Raw genomic sequence first — 15,846 nt, 5'->3', positions numbered from 1 at the left:
CCTCTCTCCAGCCCAAAATATAACATTTCTATTTGGGATGATATGAGTGTTATTGTTGTCGGGTTGCCATAAGCTCTTTCCCTCCTCCTGTTCTCTCTACTCTCTGTCGCTCTCTCTCTCTAGCCTGGCCACAGATTTGATTGTGCTGTGCATAGCCAAGTCCTATGATCATTGTCAATGCCAAACAATGGCAACAACCATAGACGTTGGCTGAACACAGCACAAACAGATCTGGGACCACCAGACTGCTTTTTCTCTTTGCCAAACTTTGGTAATGAGAGTGGGGTGTGCAGGATTTTGCTCAAGCCCTACACAAAAACACCTGATTCCACCAATCACCTGATCATCAAAACCTTGATTAGATTAATCAAGTGTGTTAGCGCTGGGCTGGAAATATAGCCTGAACAACATGGTGTTCTCCAGTACCAGGGTTGGTGTCCTCAGCACTCTGTGCTTTATCTCTCTGTCCTGGTATTTGGTACAGGGCAGCTGTCTGCAATGTTTGGCGTGGATCACTGTTTGTGAACTCACTGGCTGGCTGGATCTCTGACTGTGCTTCCCTGGAAGTCTTGATGTTGGAGCCGGGTTTCCTACCAGAGCTCTGGGCCACTGGGAGAAAGAGACAGGGAGTTCTTGAGAAGTTCTGTAGATGAAGTGGGAAGGTGCTCTTAGCTTTTCACGGCTGAATTCTGACATACAAATGCGTATTTCCTTCCTGTTTTCAGTGACTCTGTGGGAATCTGTGAGGAGGCAGAGGTCAGATGTATGTCAATACACAGTGAGGAGAATGGAGAACAGCTAGCCTGTAGGCCTTGTCTTCTCCATGGATACTGCATGGAGCTGAGCCAGAGGAGTGGGGAGAAGACAAGGCCTACACTGTCAGGGATTACTGTATGCCAGCTGGATCATGATACGCTGTGGGAGGGTGTGTGTGTGGGTGTGGGTGTGTGTGTGTGTGTGTGTGTGTGTGTGTGTGTGTGTGTGTGTGTGTGTGAGTGTGTGTGTGTGTGTGTGTGTGTGTGTGTGTGTGTGTGTGTGTGTGTGTGTGTGTGTGTGTGTGTGTGTGTGTGTGTGTGTGGGTGTGGGTGTGGGTGTGTGTGTGTGTGTGTGTGTGTGTGTGTGTGTGTGTGTGTGTGTGGGGGGTGGGGGGGGTTATGATCTGTTCCTTTCTGCAAGCTGTCAGCCATCAAGTTGGATGGGAATGAGGGGGAATGCCGAACCACAATGGCCCAGAGGGTGTGTTTGTGTGTGCGTGTGTGTGCCTCCCCATGTGCATTTGTGTGTGCTTGCCTGCTTGCCTGTGTGTGTGTGTGTGTGTGTGTGTGTGTGTGTGTGTGTGTGTGTGTGTGTGTGTGTGTGTGTGTGTGTGTGTGTGTGTGTGTGTGTGTGTGTGTGTGTGTGTGTGTGTGTGTGTGTGTGGGTGTGAGTGTGAGAGTAACCATAAACACTCCTCCCAGGTAACCATCCAGTGCTCCACCCAGACAACCCCACCAGTGTAACTGTGAAGGCTCTGTCTCACCTCAGCCACCATGCTCATCCTATCACCTCTCTCCTGTCAGGTCTAGCAGTGGATCTGTGCTGGTATTTGGAGCACGGAGAAGCAGTATCCATGTGTACTACCCACACAGTGAGGTTCCACTGTGACCACCACCCGCTCCTGCCACACTGCTGCCACACCACAACGACGGGGTCCTAGAGCGTGTGTGTCTGTGTGCGTGCGTGTGTGTGTGTGTGTGCGCGTGCACATATGCATGCACGTTATCCCTCTTCCGATTTTCTCAGAACTATCGCTCTCAACTCCAGCCCTTATGACAGCCATTGTCCTGCAGCCAGACATGTCCCACCAGGTGTGTGATGTATAGACGACAGCTCCGTGATTTAACAAGTCAGGTCTGGCTTTTAACGAGAGAAGAGAACTTTAGAAACTTCAGCAGCCGGGACGATATATAGAACCCTGGAGACTAACTGACCCAGAGGGGCCCTGTCTGTCTGTCTCTCTAGCCCAGCGACAGTACCTTAGACTGGGGTGCGAGCCGCCAGGCGGCTGGGGGGCCTGTGGGTGTGACAAATGGGACACCTGAGCCAGACTGTAACACCAGCGGCGTGGTGGATCCCCCCCTAATCACCACAGTTAGCCCGTGGGACGCTCCAACTGCCTGACTTCCAGCGTCTGGTTTCGGATTCTGGGGGAAGTGATGAAGGTGGGAGTTCTGACCCGTGGAGGGTGGGAGGGGAGGAGTGTCATGTTTATGTTCAACTGCGCCAACACACAATCACTTTTGGCTAATGCATACTGTACGTATACGTACATATACAGTACGCATTTGGACGTACACGCAGATGCATGTTCACATGCTCACGGGTATCTGTAAATGTACTTGGCGAATAAAGTGATTCTGATTCCCATTCTGATTCTGACAGACACACAGACACACACACAAACGGAGGAATACACACCTGGAGGAATACACACACACCCTTCCATCCCCGTCACCTCACCCCATAAACTCAACAATCATGAGCCCCATAACTGTAAGTGTGATGAAGTTACTGGGGGGACAATCACAGACTCACTACTAGAGCTATAGCTACTAGGGTGACAATCACAGACTCACTACTAGAGCTATAGTTACTAGGGTGACAATCACAGACTCACTACTAGAGCTATAGTTACTAAGGGGACAATCACAGACTCACTACTAGAGCTATAGTTACTAAGGGGACAATCACAGACTCACTACTAGAGCTATAGTTACTAGGGTGACAATCACAGACTCACTACTAGAGCTATAGTTACTAGGGGGACAATCACAGACTCACTACTAGAGCTATAGTTACTAGGGTGACAATCACAGACTCACTACTAGAGCTATAGTTACTAAGGGGACAATCACAGACTCACTACTAGAGCTATAGTTACTAGGGTGACAATCACAGACTCACTACTAGAGCTATAGTTACTAAGGGGACAATCACAGACTCACTACTAGAGCTATAGTTACTAGGGTGACAATCACAGACTCACTACTAGAGCTATAGTTACTAAGGGGACAATCACAGACTCACTACTAGAGCTATAGTTACTAAGGGGACAATCACAGACTCACTACTAGAGCTATAGTTACTAGGCTGACAATCACAGACTCACTACTAGAGCTATAGTTACTAGGGTGACAATCACAGACTCACTACTAGAGCTATAGTTACTAAGGGGACAATCACAGACTCACTACTAGAGCTATAGTTACTAGGGTGACAATCACAGACTCACTACTAGAGCTATAGTTACTAGGGTGACAATCACAGACTCACTACTAGAGCTATAGTTACTAGGGGGGACAATCACAGACTCACTACTAGAGCTATAGTTACTAGGGTGACAATCACAGACTCACTACTAGAGCTATAGTTACTAGGGTGACAATCACAGACTCACTACTAGAGCTATAGTTACTAGGGGGACAATCACAGACTCACTACTAGAGCTATAGTTACTAGGGGGACAATCACAGACTCACTACTAGAGCTATAGTTACTAGGGTGACAATCACAGACTCACTACTAGAGCTATAGTTACTAGGGTGACAATCACAGACTCACTACTAGAGCTATAGTTACTAGGGTGACAATCACAGACTCACTACTAGAGCTATAGCTACTAGGGTGACAATCACAGACTCACTACTAGAGCTATAGTTACTAGGGTGACAATCACAGACTCACTACTAGAGCTATAGTTACTAGGGTGACAATCACAGACTCACTACTAGAGCTATAGTTACTAGGCTGACAATCACAGACTCACTACTAGAGCTATAGTTACTAGGGTGACAATCACAGACTCACTACTAGAGCTATAATTACTAGGGGGACAATCACAGACTCACTACTAGAGCTATAGTTACTAGGGTGACAATCACAGACTCACTACTAGAGCTATAGTTACTAGGGTGACAATCACAGACTCACTACTAGAGCTGGATTTTAGATCCAAGATCCTGACTAGTCCCAGACTAGTTTACAGACTGGGGCCTCCTGAGCAGATGGCCGACACATAGGAATGTCCTGAAATCAGATCATATTATATGCTATGGGTTAGGGTTAGTGATGACCGTCTAATAAACAGAGAATATATGGAGAGGATGGAGAGAAAACACCAGCTGTTCAAGTCTTATGACACTCTTGACTTTGTTCAGAACCTTGGTGCGACCTCTTAAAACTTTCCCCTTCAATAACAGGTTGGAGGAAGTACAGTATTACAGTATTATTAGTCACAACCTGCACCACCAACTTCCCATATCAAATAAAACCAGGAAGTGAATTAAAGCCAGTGAATAAACACTTCCTCTAAATGTGTCATTGACAGATTTAATAAAGTTAAAGTTGGCCTACAGATCATAGTCTGCGGCTTTAAAGCTGGCCTACACTGCAGTCTCTAAATGTGTCATCAACAGTCAAATGTGGGTCCGGATGAGAGGGGGTTCTGAATTATAGATGTCGCTTAGTGACATTGCTAGTCTTTTGACATGGCAAATAGATCAGTTACAGTGATAATTGAACATCTAATACCTTTGCATGTTTACATTTCTCTCCATTTCTTCTCTCTCTCTCTCTCTCTCTCTCCCTCTCCCTCCCTCACTCCCTGCCTCCCTATTTGGTTATATTTCTGGATCTCTGGAGCTACAGGGGGCCCGAGGTCTGAAGCCTCTCTGTGTGGACACACTGAGGCACCCGACAGGGGTAGGCACCACCTTCCCTCACCTCTGCTGACACACAGTAATGCCTAATGGTAAGGAAGGGGGAAACTATTCAGCTGAGAGAGAGAGAGAGAGAGAGAGAGAGAGAGAGAGAGAGAGAGAGAGAGAGAGAGAGAGAGAGAGAGAGAGAGAGAGAGAGAGAGAGAGAAAGGGAAAGAGATTTCAGTAAACTTGGTCAACAGTGGCCTGCCTCTCAGTGCCAAAGCAAACTCTATTTGCACTTGTTTCTGCCCTTAATCGCTCATCTAAACAAGCTTGGGGGTTAGAACTGGGGATAAAAGGGGAGAGGGGGGAGGAGGGGGAGGTGGAAAAGTGAGGAGGCAATAAAGGGGAGAGCGGTGGTGGGATTGGGTTTGCCAAAATAAATCCATGAATGCTCTCTTTCACTGGCTGGCATCTTTGATGTGAGCTATAATTGCAGCGCTCTTGTCCAGTCGTTGGAGCCTGTGGCGGTCCAGGCCCCGGTTGTATGCAGTGATGTCTGGCTGCAACGTTGGGGAAACATTATGACTTGAAGCGAATCGGGTGCAGAAGCCTAACTGTAACAAGCAAAAAAGGGAGGTTGGGGAGGTGGTGGGTGGAGGGAGGTTAGAAGGTGGAGGGAGGTTGGGGAGGTGGAGGTTGGAGGGAGGTTGGGGAGGTGGAGGGAGGTTGGGGAGGTGGATGGAGGTTGGGGAGGTGGAGGGAGGTTGGAGGGTGGAGGGAGGTTGGGGAGGTGGAAGGAGGTTGGGGAGGTGGATGGAGGTTGGGGAGGTGGAGGTTGGAGGGAGGTTAGAAGGTGGCGGGAGGTTGGAGGTTGGAGGGAGGTTGGAGGGTGGAGGGAGGTTGGGGAGGTGGAAGGAGGTTGGGGAGGTGGAGGAGGTGGAGGTTGGAGGGAGGTTATTAGGTGGAGGGAGGTTGGAGGGTGGAGGGAGGGTGGAGGGTGGAGGGAGGTTGGGGAGTTTGGGGTATGTGTGTCTGTGTGTGCATGCGAACGTGTGAGCATGAGTGTGTGTGTAAGTGTGTGCAGTCGTGTACCTGCGTATGTTTGAGTGGGTGCGGCAACATCAGAGCCGGATGTAGAAGCCAAAGCTGCGGCAGGGAGGAAGTGACAGAGTTACATGTTCAGTGTTTAATACACATCTCCTTGATATTCTCTTTAGAAAGAAACCCCAGCCAACCTCGGGTTATTAAGGATGTGTCCCAAATGGTACCCTTTTGCCTATGTAGTGCACTACTTTTGACCAGGGCCCATATACTGTAGCTCTGGTCAAAAGTAGGGCACTATGTATTTACATTTACAGTCATTTAGCAGACGCTCTTATCCAGAGCGACTTACAGTTAGTGCATACATTTTCATACTGGCCCCACGTGGGAAACGAACCCACAACCCTGGCGTTGCAAGCGCCATGTTCTACCAACTGAGCTACAGGGAATGGCGTGACATTTGGGAGTCCCAACACTCTGTAGAATACAACACACAATGCACCTTTCAGTTTAGATTAGTTTACGCAATCCCCCCCCAAGGGTGTGTTGTACTGTTAGTTGAGAGTTGCAGCACTCTGTGAAAAAGGGGAAACCCCAAACCCGCCGTGGTGTTAGCTTCCACTGCACTTACTCTACCTACATGTCACTTTGAACTTGTTTTTTCCCTCCTTTAAATGGAAAATAAAATGGAAGTGGGATCAGTGCATGGTGTTGCTATAGCATACACACACACACCCTACAGTGCTTGTTGGGGCAGAGTGCCCTGCCTTGCTCAAAGGGGCTTTCTTGTGTTTGATTTCCTCGTGATGAGGACCGACCACTGACAGCTCACCTTGTTTGATGAGGAGCTCTTTGAAAGCCGGTCCCCTGTAAGCAGGTATTTGATTTATTTGATGTATTTCAGTACCCGGGCATCGCTCCAAGGTACACATTCCTTCTCCCCAGGGGCATAATGCCCTATCTCTTGTCCAGTGGGGTCTAGTCTGGTCTAGTCTGTTCTGGTCTCTGCTCTGTTCTGGTCTGGACTGGTCTGGTCTGTTCTCTAGTCTGGTCTGGTCTCTAGTCTGATCCGATCTGTTCTCTGGTCTCTGGTCTCTGGTCTCTGGTCTCTGGTCTCTGGTCTCTGGTCTCTGGTCTCTGGTCTCTGGTCTCTGGTCTCTGGTCTCTGGTCTCTGGTCTCTGGTCTCTGGTCTCTGGTCTCTGGTCTGGTCTGGTCTCTGGTCTCTGGTCTCTGGTCTCTGGTCTCTGGTCTCTGGTCTCTGGTCTCTGGTCTCTGGTCTCTGGTCTCTGGTCTCTGGTCTCTGGTCTCTGGTCTCTGGTCTCTGGTCTCTATCAAGCAATCAATCAAACGTATTACCAAAGCCCTTTATCACATAATGGTATTCTCAGTGGTTTTCCCCTTCTATTGTCATATAGCCATCAACTCATAGTATACCTCACTGTTCACCATCTGTTATTGCTCATCTAGCCTTCTATTCTTCTCTTCTTTACTGTTCCTTCTCTTCTTTACAGTAAACAAACACATTGGCTGCTGGTGAACTCTTACATCAAAAACTCTGTGGTCATGACCACTCGAAAGCATCTGCCAAAGCTCCTTAAAGCCACAATCCGTAATTTGTTTGTCAGCCTAAAGACAGGCCCACCAGATGGGGGCTAACCTATTGAATAGCTGTAATTGCACCTTTAATAAATTCCCCAGTATTTCTTCCTGGCCACACATAACCCCTCATGTATTTTAGATTGTATCTATGGTGGACCCTGCGACTTCTCTCTGATGGTATCTGAAGCAGATTTACTCTCTCTTCTCATGCAAACTCCCACTGGAGGGGGGGTGGAATCTGGGTGGAATCTGCAACCCTCTAGCTGCCAAGACATACAGACACACATCCTATGGCGCACACGCACTCCACCCCCAAACACCCACCCACACAGAGTACAGTACACACACCTGTGCTGAGCCCAGACTTCTGGGCCTCTCCTCTCTGTGCTCCGGGTCCAAACCCCAGGAGAGGAGGCTGTCTGGGGGGATTAGAGAGGCCTGGCCCTCTGTCTGCCTTCTGATACACCACATCCAGGGGCTCAGGTGCTGCTGTTTACCCTGCACACTGCTGCTGCCCACATACACACACACCACACAAACACACACCATACAGACCATATACAAAACACACACTCCATGCGCTCTCTGCACCCCACCACTAAACCGTAATACCTTCTGAGCACTGTGAACACCCCAACCTCAATACCCCCTCTCCCGTCTCTCCACACCCACCCATATTTCACGCCTCCTTTGGGGTAATCCTGGTTTCTGGGGAGTCAGCAGACAGAAGGGTAGCATTCACCAAAACTTACCCCCCGCTACCTTCCCACCACCACCCCTCCAGCCCTCCACAAAACAGCCCCTTCTCACCCTCTCACCCCTGTCCGGCTGCGGAGAGGAGGCTGAAATTACAGTCAGACAAGCTCCAAATCTCCCTCCATTCTCCACACATGCCAGAGAGTGGGGAGTAAAGAATAACAGGCCTTAACTGTCCGTCCCCGGCCCTGCTTGTCTCTGTCTGCCAAGACCCTACCCTACCCTGCCCAGTCCCAGCCCCAGTCCCAGCCCCAGCCCCAGTCCCAGCCCCAGCCCAGACAACAGACCATCATTACTGCTAGTAAAGAGAGAGAGGGAGGGAGGGAGGTAAAGGAGGAATAACTCTGGACGGGGAGGTGAAGAGCGATAGAGGGCAGTGGGAACAAAGTGTGAGAAAGAAAAGTAGAAAGAAAAGATAGAATGAAAGAGAAGGAGAAAGAAATGGAGAGAGGAATTTGAGCGTAAGTACTGACGCAATGTTGAGCAGGAGCACTGTGCAGAGATAGATTTACACTGGGGAGGAGGAGAACAAGGAAAAACAGCCATGGCCAGGGCCCGTATTTACAAAGTCTCAGAGTGTTGGTCTAGGATCAGTTTACCCTTTTAGGTCATAATCAATAAACTGATATGAACAGGTGGGTCCTGGATCAGCATTCCTACTCGAATAACCTTAATTTTTTTGTAGTAAGTGATCCCTGCAGGAATTGAACCCACGGCCTTGGTACGCTAGCGCCACACTCGTACCATCTGAGCCACACAGGACCACAGGATGAGAGGGAAGTGAGAAAATGTTGATGAGAGTTCAGGGGGCGTCTGGTAGAAGAGGACAGGGAGTTACATCAGCAGTTATGACCAGTCAAACCTGATGAACTGCTGCATGTTGCAAAACGTACTCAAGTTGAGACAGTATGCATGGTGTATCACTGGGCATGTAACAATGCAAAACATGTTGTAATGTTGCAAGCATGAATATACCGCAGATGACACTACATATATGTTTTTTAATCACTGCAAAAGTGCCCTCTTCTGCCTAAATCCTGATCTAGGTCCTTGTTCGGATATTTAAGAAATGCATCCTTACTTCCTTAGTTCCTTGAGGTAAGCACAGCTCTATTAGTGGTTGGATAGGTGTGAGGAAGGTTACCACCCTATTACTTTTACCAACCCAAACAATTCATATCTGTGATAACTTCAAGAAGGTACTGTAGGAGGGAAGGATGCATTTCTGGAGTATTAGAACAGGGCCAAGGACAAGCTTTCCCCACATGAGTGCCTCCCAAATGGCACCCTAATCCCTGTGTAGTGCACTACTTTTTATCAGGGCCCATAAAGTAATGCACTATGTAGGGAATAGGGTGCCATTTGGGAAACAGCCCAACTCTCAGGAAAACAACGTTGTAACCAAACCAGCCTCGCTGCACCACCATCTACGTTCAGGACCATTCTCTATCCACAACACAGGGTTCAAACACCTGGCATCACGCTATACACTCCACATCCCTCTCATTAGACCATGAACAGCTACAGTTATTTTTTTCTAGTCTGACGCATCGCTTATGGTGCTCCATAGCAGTTTTGTCATGGCCCAAGCAGCTCTTGGGGGGGTGAGATGTGAGGGAGGGAGAGAGAGAGAGAGAGAGAGAGAGAGAGAGAGAGAGAGAGAGAGAGAGTGGAAGCGAGGTAGAGAAAGAGAGAGCAGGGAGAGGAAAGTAAAGGCCCTAACAGAGAGTCTGCCTGGGTCCTGTGCGTGAGTCAACAGATGTGTTCTTTTGATGCTATCTCATCGACCGTAAACAAACTTGACTCAGAACAGGCTGTGGCCGAGCCTCCGGTACACACAGAACATTGTGATTCCTCTCCTAGATTCTAAACTGTTTTAACCCCCCACCTGGCTTACCTCACTCGCTCCCTCTCTCTCACACTCACAGTATCTATCTCTCTCTTGCTCTCTCTCACACACACATTCACTAGCTTTTTTCTCCCCCTCTCTCTATTTCTCTCTCTCTCTACACTTGTCTCTCTTACCCCCTAATTTGTATAGTAATTAGACATCTTGTCTTTGCTACCTGTGGCCTTATCATTCTCATCTATTTCTCTTTCTGCTTGTCTCTTTGTGATGACCAGAAACCGACTGGCACCACATCACCCCCCCCCCTATCATATCCCTCTCCTCTCTTCATCCCACTCTTCCCTCTCCATCTTCTTCCCCCCTCTTCATCTCTCCCTCCACCTCCTTCCCCCCTCTTCATCTCTCCCTCCATCTCCTTCCCCCCTCTTCATCTCTCCCTCCACCTCCTTCCCCCCTCTTCATCTCTCCCTCCATCTCCTTCTCCCCTCTTCATCTCTCCCTCCACCTCCTTCCCCCCTCTTCATCTCTCCCTCCATCTCCTTCCCCCCTCTTCATCTCTCCCTCCACCTCTTTCCCCCCTCTTCATCTCTCCCTCCACCTTCTTCCCCCCTCTTCATCTCTCCCTCCACCTCCTTCCCCCCTCTTCATCTCTCCCTCCATCTCCTTGGCAAAAGACCAGTCCTGCCTCAGCTCATCCGTACCGAAACCATACTTTCCAAATAAAAAATGTTATTTGGAAAGTATCACGTATATTTCTAAATAAATATACATATAAATATATATACTGTATGTGTACATTTAAATACACATGAATACAGTATGCATATACAGTTACATACATAAGCATGATAGAAACCATGTGATGTGTAAACATCGTTTTCCCTTCTACTTGGAATGCCAACCTACACTTTTAGAAAAAAGGCTGCTATCTAGAACCTCAAATGGTTCTTCAGCTGTCCCCATAGGAGAACCCTTTGAAGAACCCTTTTTGATTCCAAGTAGAACCCTTTTGGAACCCTTTTTACTAAGAGTGTAGAACACTGACTTCTAGACTGCCCACTCTATAAGGTTCTGCTGAGACAGGTAGATGTTATCTATGTTTGTGATCATAGTGGGGGAAGTGGGTACAGTGGGTACAGAATACCATTCAACTGTCAGCTACTGTCATACTCCAGTCATTTTACACTATGAGATCTGTGTCAGAAATACCATGGGGTAAATGGCCAATCCAATCCATCAAACTAGTTGCCAAAGCTGGGTTTTTCTACCCCTTTTTCGTGATATCCAATTGGTAGTAACAGTCTTGTCCCATCGCTGCAACTCCCGTACGGACTCGGGAGAGGCGAAGGTCGAGAGCCATGTGTCCTCCGAAACACGACCCTGCCAAGCCGCACTGCTTCTTGACACACTGCCCGCTTAACTCAGAAGCCAGCCGCACCAATGTGTTGGAGGAAACAACTGGCAACCGAAGTCAGCATGCATGTGCCCGGCCCGCCACAAGGAGTCGCTAGAGCATGAAAAGGACAAGGACATCCCAGCCAGCCAAACCCTCCCCTAACCTGGGCCAATTGTGTGCTGCCTCATTGGTCTCCAGGTTGCAGCCCACTGCGACACAGTCTGGGATCGAACCCAGGTCTGTAGTGACGCCTCAAGCACTGCGATGCAGTGCCTTAGACCGCTGCGCCATTCGGGAGGCCCAGGTTGTGTTTTTGTTAGGGCGTGCGTTTTAAAACGCTTTGCAACTGATAACAAAAATGTTTGTTTTTTATTGGACAAGTCTAGGTAGTCCCTTTCTTTTTCAGTCCGTTTTCTTCCGCTTGGTGCCTAATGGACACGGCCCTGGTTGTTTGATGCTAAAGTCTTGTGTTTCTTGGACAGGTTCTGTTTTAAGGTGTCCATATGTAACAGTGACTGATTGCACTCCCTGCAAATACTTTTCGTGCTTATTTTGTTTTAAGTTTACTGTAATCATCAAGTTCTTTGGAAGTCAGATTCCCCAAAACACATTCTTCCCCCAACACCTTTCTCCTATTACTTTATAGTTACAGTACAAGTCGTTCTATGCAAGTCTGCATGCAATGTTTACTGTCTATGTGGCTCAGTTGTGGCTAGGTTCGAATGACAACAATTCCTGAGTTTCCCATCTGAGATTAATCAACTACTGAACACAGCATTAATATTTCCTCTGCAGACATTTTTGTTGAGTGATTTACATCGATGTCTCTTTCCCTGATGAAGAAAAGGTGTTTGCATGTGTTTCTGAGCAGTGGTGCTGACTAACTACTTGGAGAGGATTAGAACATATTAGACCATTTTTGCAACATAAAGACATTCCTATGTGGGTGTGTGGTGCGTGTGTGTGTGTGTGTCATATTGTACAGTTTAGAGGAGTCAAAAAGTCCACAGTCAGCAGGGTCATATAGCAGGACTCAGCTCTTTCCATTTCCCTCACCTCTCCATCAAACTGGGGATCATGATATGAAAGACACAAGAGTTGAGTTGAGCCAAGCTGCACAGACCTGGCCTGGTTACACATCCACCATACAGATGTAGGATCTTAATTTGAGCCTGTTTGCTAAAGCAGGAAAACATTATCCTGTAGCAACAGGAAATGTGAATTATTATGTGGATTATAATTTATGGACATTTTTGTAGCCGTTGATACATTTTTTGTTAGGCCAAATCATTTTTTGTTAGGGCAAATCAAGTCTGACATTTCAAAGTGGAAATTACAAACTTTAGAAACCTTTTTAAACCTCAAATAAACTACAAGTTTCTTAGCAACACAAGAGTGATCAGATGAAGATCCTACATCTGTAATTGCTGTACCATCCTGGAAAGGACCACGTGAAAGAATAATGTTGGAGCCAGCACAGTATGGTTTGATAATTTGAAAGGGCTAACACACCTGGAGAAAGGGGAGATTATTGTGGCTATTTATTATCCTGTTATCTGGTTAATGAGGAAAATATCCTGCAATTGGCTGGTGGGAGACAAAGGTTGCTGTGTGTTTGTTGGAATGTATAAAAGGCTGTTAGGTCAATTAGCATTAGATTACAGAGTGTACTGAGCACTGACTGGGAGTGTGTTTAGGACTTGTGTTGCCAGCAGCTTAGACAGGCATAGATCAGTACTACACATGTACATGGAGAGGGAGAGAGAGAGGGGGAGAGGGAGAGGGAGAGAGAGAGGGGGAGAGGGAGAGGGAGAGAGAGGGGGGGAGAGGGAGAGAGAGAGAGAGAGGGGAGGGAGAGGGAGAGGGAGAGGGAGAGGGAGAGGGAGAGGGAGAGGGAGAGGGAGAGGGAGAGGGAGAGGGAGAGGGAGAGGGAGAGGGAGAGGGAGAGGGAGAGGGAGAGGGAGAGGGAGAGGGAGAGGGAGAGGAGAGGGAGAGGGAGAGGGAGAGGGGAGAGGGAGAGGGAGAGAGAGAGAGGGAGAGAGAGAGAGAGAGAGAGAGAGAGAGAGAGAGAGAGAGAGAGAGAGAGAGAGAGAGAGAGAGAGAGAGAGAGAGAGAGAGAGAGAGAGAGAGAGGGAGAGGGAGAGAGAGAGGGGGAGAGGGAGAGAGAGAGAGAGAGAGAGAGAGAGAGAGAGAGAGAGAGAGAGAGAGAGAGAGAGAGAGAGAGAGAGAGAGAGAGAGAGAGAGAGAGAGAGAGAGAGAGAGAGAGAGAGAGAGGGAGAGAGAGAGGGGGAGAGGGAGAGAGAGAGGGGGAGAGGGAGAGAGAGAGGAGAGAGAGAGAGAGAGAGAGAGAGAGAGAGAGAGAGAGAGAGAGAGGGAGAGGGAGAGGGAGAGAGAGAGAGGGGGAGAGGGAGAGGAGAGAGAGAGAGAGAGAGAGAGAGAGAGAGAGAGAGAGAGAGAGAGAGAGAGAGAGAGAGAGAGAGGGGGAGAGGGAGAGGGAGAGAGAGAGGGGGAGAGGGAGAGAGGAGAGGGGAGAGAGAGGGGGAGAGGGAGAGGGAGAGAGGGAGAGGGAGAGAGAGAGGGGGGGAGAGGGAGAGGAGAGAGAGAGGGGGAGAGGGAGAGGGAGAGAGAGAGAGGGGGAGGGGGAGAGGGAGAGAGGGAGAGGGAGAGAGAGAGGGGGAGAGAGAGAGGGAGAGGGAGAGGGAGAGCGATAGAGAGAGAGAGAGAGAGAGAGAGAGAGAGAGAGAGAGAGAGAGAGAGAAAGAGCGAGAAACAGTGAGAGAGAGAGAGAGAGGGGGGAAGGGAATGAGGAGAAAGACAAAGGGGTAGTATGAATAGAGAGAGGTGAAGAGAGGAAGGTACATCGACAGACAGACTAAAGAAAGAAGGGGGGATCATGGACAGAGAGAGGTATGATGGCATCAAAAAGGAAAGAGCAGGAGAAAGGGACTGGGAAGTGTAGTTGTCATGGTGGTAGAGCATGGTCCTTGCAAGCCAGGGTTGTGGGTTCGATTCCCACGGGGGGCCAGTATGAAAAATTTATGCACTCACTAACTGTAAGTCGCTCTGGATAAGAGCGTCTGCTAAATGACAAAAAATGTAAATAAAATGGTTGTGGATGTTGTGAACTGGTAATGTAAAACCTCCTCTGTGTTTTGACATCGGAAGAATAATGGAAGGTTTTCACAGAGAACCACAAGATTGTATGAAGCCTTTTCCCAGACATAAATACAACCAACGTAGATATAACTTTCTCATGATGTTGGTAGTGTCGTATCAACAGAAAATTGTGGCTGACCCCTCGGAGGCAGTTCAGGCTAACTGTTGGGATGTACACTGGGCGTACAAAACATTATGAACGCATAGACTGACCAGGTGAATCTAGGTGAAAGCGAAGATCCCTTATTGATGTCACGTCAATCAGTGTAGATGAAGGGGAGAAAACAGGTTAAAGAAGGATTTTTAAGCCTTCAGACAATTGAGACATGGATTGTGAATGTGTGCCATTCAGAGGGTGAATGGGCGAGGTGAAAGATTTCAATGCCTTTGAAAGGGGTATGGTAGTAGGTGCCAGGCGCACCGGTTTGAGTGTGTCAAGAACTGCAACACTGCTGGGTTTTTCACGCTCAACAGTTTCCCGTGTGTATCAAGAATGGTCCACCACTCAAAGGACATCCAGCCAACTTGACACAACTGTGGGAAGCATTGGAGTCAACATGGGCCAGCATCCCTGTGGAATGCTTTCGACACCTTGTATAGTCCATGCCCCAACGAATTGAGGCTGTTCTGAGGGCAAAAGGGGTGCAACTCAATATTAGGAAGGTGTTCCTAATGTTTTGTGCACTCAATATGTCTTTGGAAAATAGTGAATTATAATCATTCATCGTATCAAACAAATTGTCAATAAAAAATCTCCCTCCATTGCCTACAAAATGAACCCTTTTGCCCCCCCTCCTTTATGTAACCTTTTAAACTATTAAAACAAATTTAAAAAGTGCTCTAACTAGGACCCATATGTGCTATGACCAAGGACCTCAGCCTCCAGACAGACAGACTAACAGACAGACAGACTGCTGTCCCTCTGAGGAAGTACTGTCTACATAATTTGGATGAGTAACCAGAGGGTGGAGAGAGAGAAAGGGGGGGGGGGGTCTGCAGAAAGAGCTTGAAGTCTGCTGGATGAGAAAAACCATCCACATCATCACAATGTGTGTGTTATCTATGAGTATTAAAGCAGGCCTGTCTCCCTGCATCTCTCCCCTACACAGAAGAACTAGGCCTGTCTCCCTGCATCTCTCCCCTGGACAGAAGAACTAGGCCTGTCTCCCTGCATCTCTCCCCTGGACAGAAGAACCAGCCTGTCTCCCTGCATCTCTCCCCTGGACAGAAGAACCAGCCTGTCTCCCTGCATCTCTCCCCTACACAGAAGAACTAGGCCTGTCTCCCTGCATCTCTCTCCTGGACAGAAGAACTAGGCCTGTCTCCCTGCATCTCTCCCCTAGACAGAAGAACTAGGCCTGTCTCC

This window comes from Coregonus clupeaformis, chromosome 35, assembly GCF_020615455.1.
Source record: "Coregonus clupeaformis isolate EN_2021a chromosome 35, ASM2061545v1, whole genome shotgun sequence".
Classification (NCBI taxonomy): domain Eukaryota; kingdom Metazoa; phylum Chordata; class Actinopteri; order Salmoniformes; family Salmonidae; genus Coregonus; species Coregonus clupeaformis.
This window is presented reverse-complemented; position numbering follows the sequence as displayed.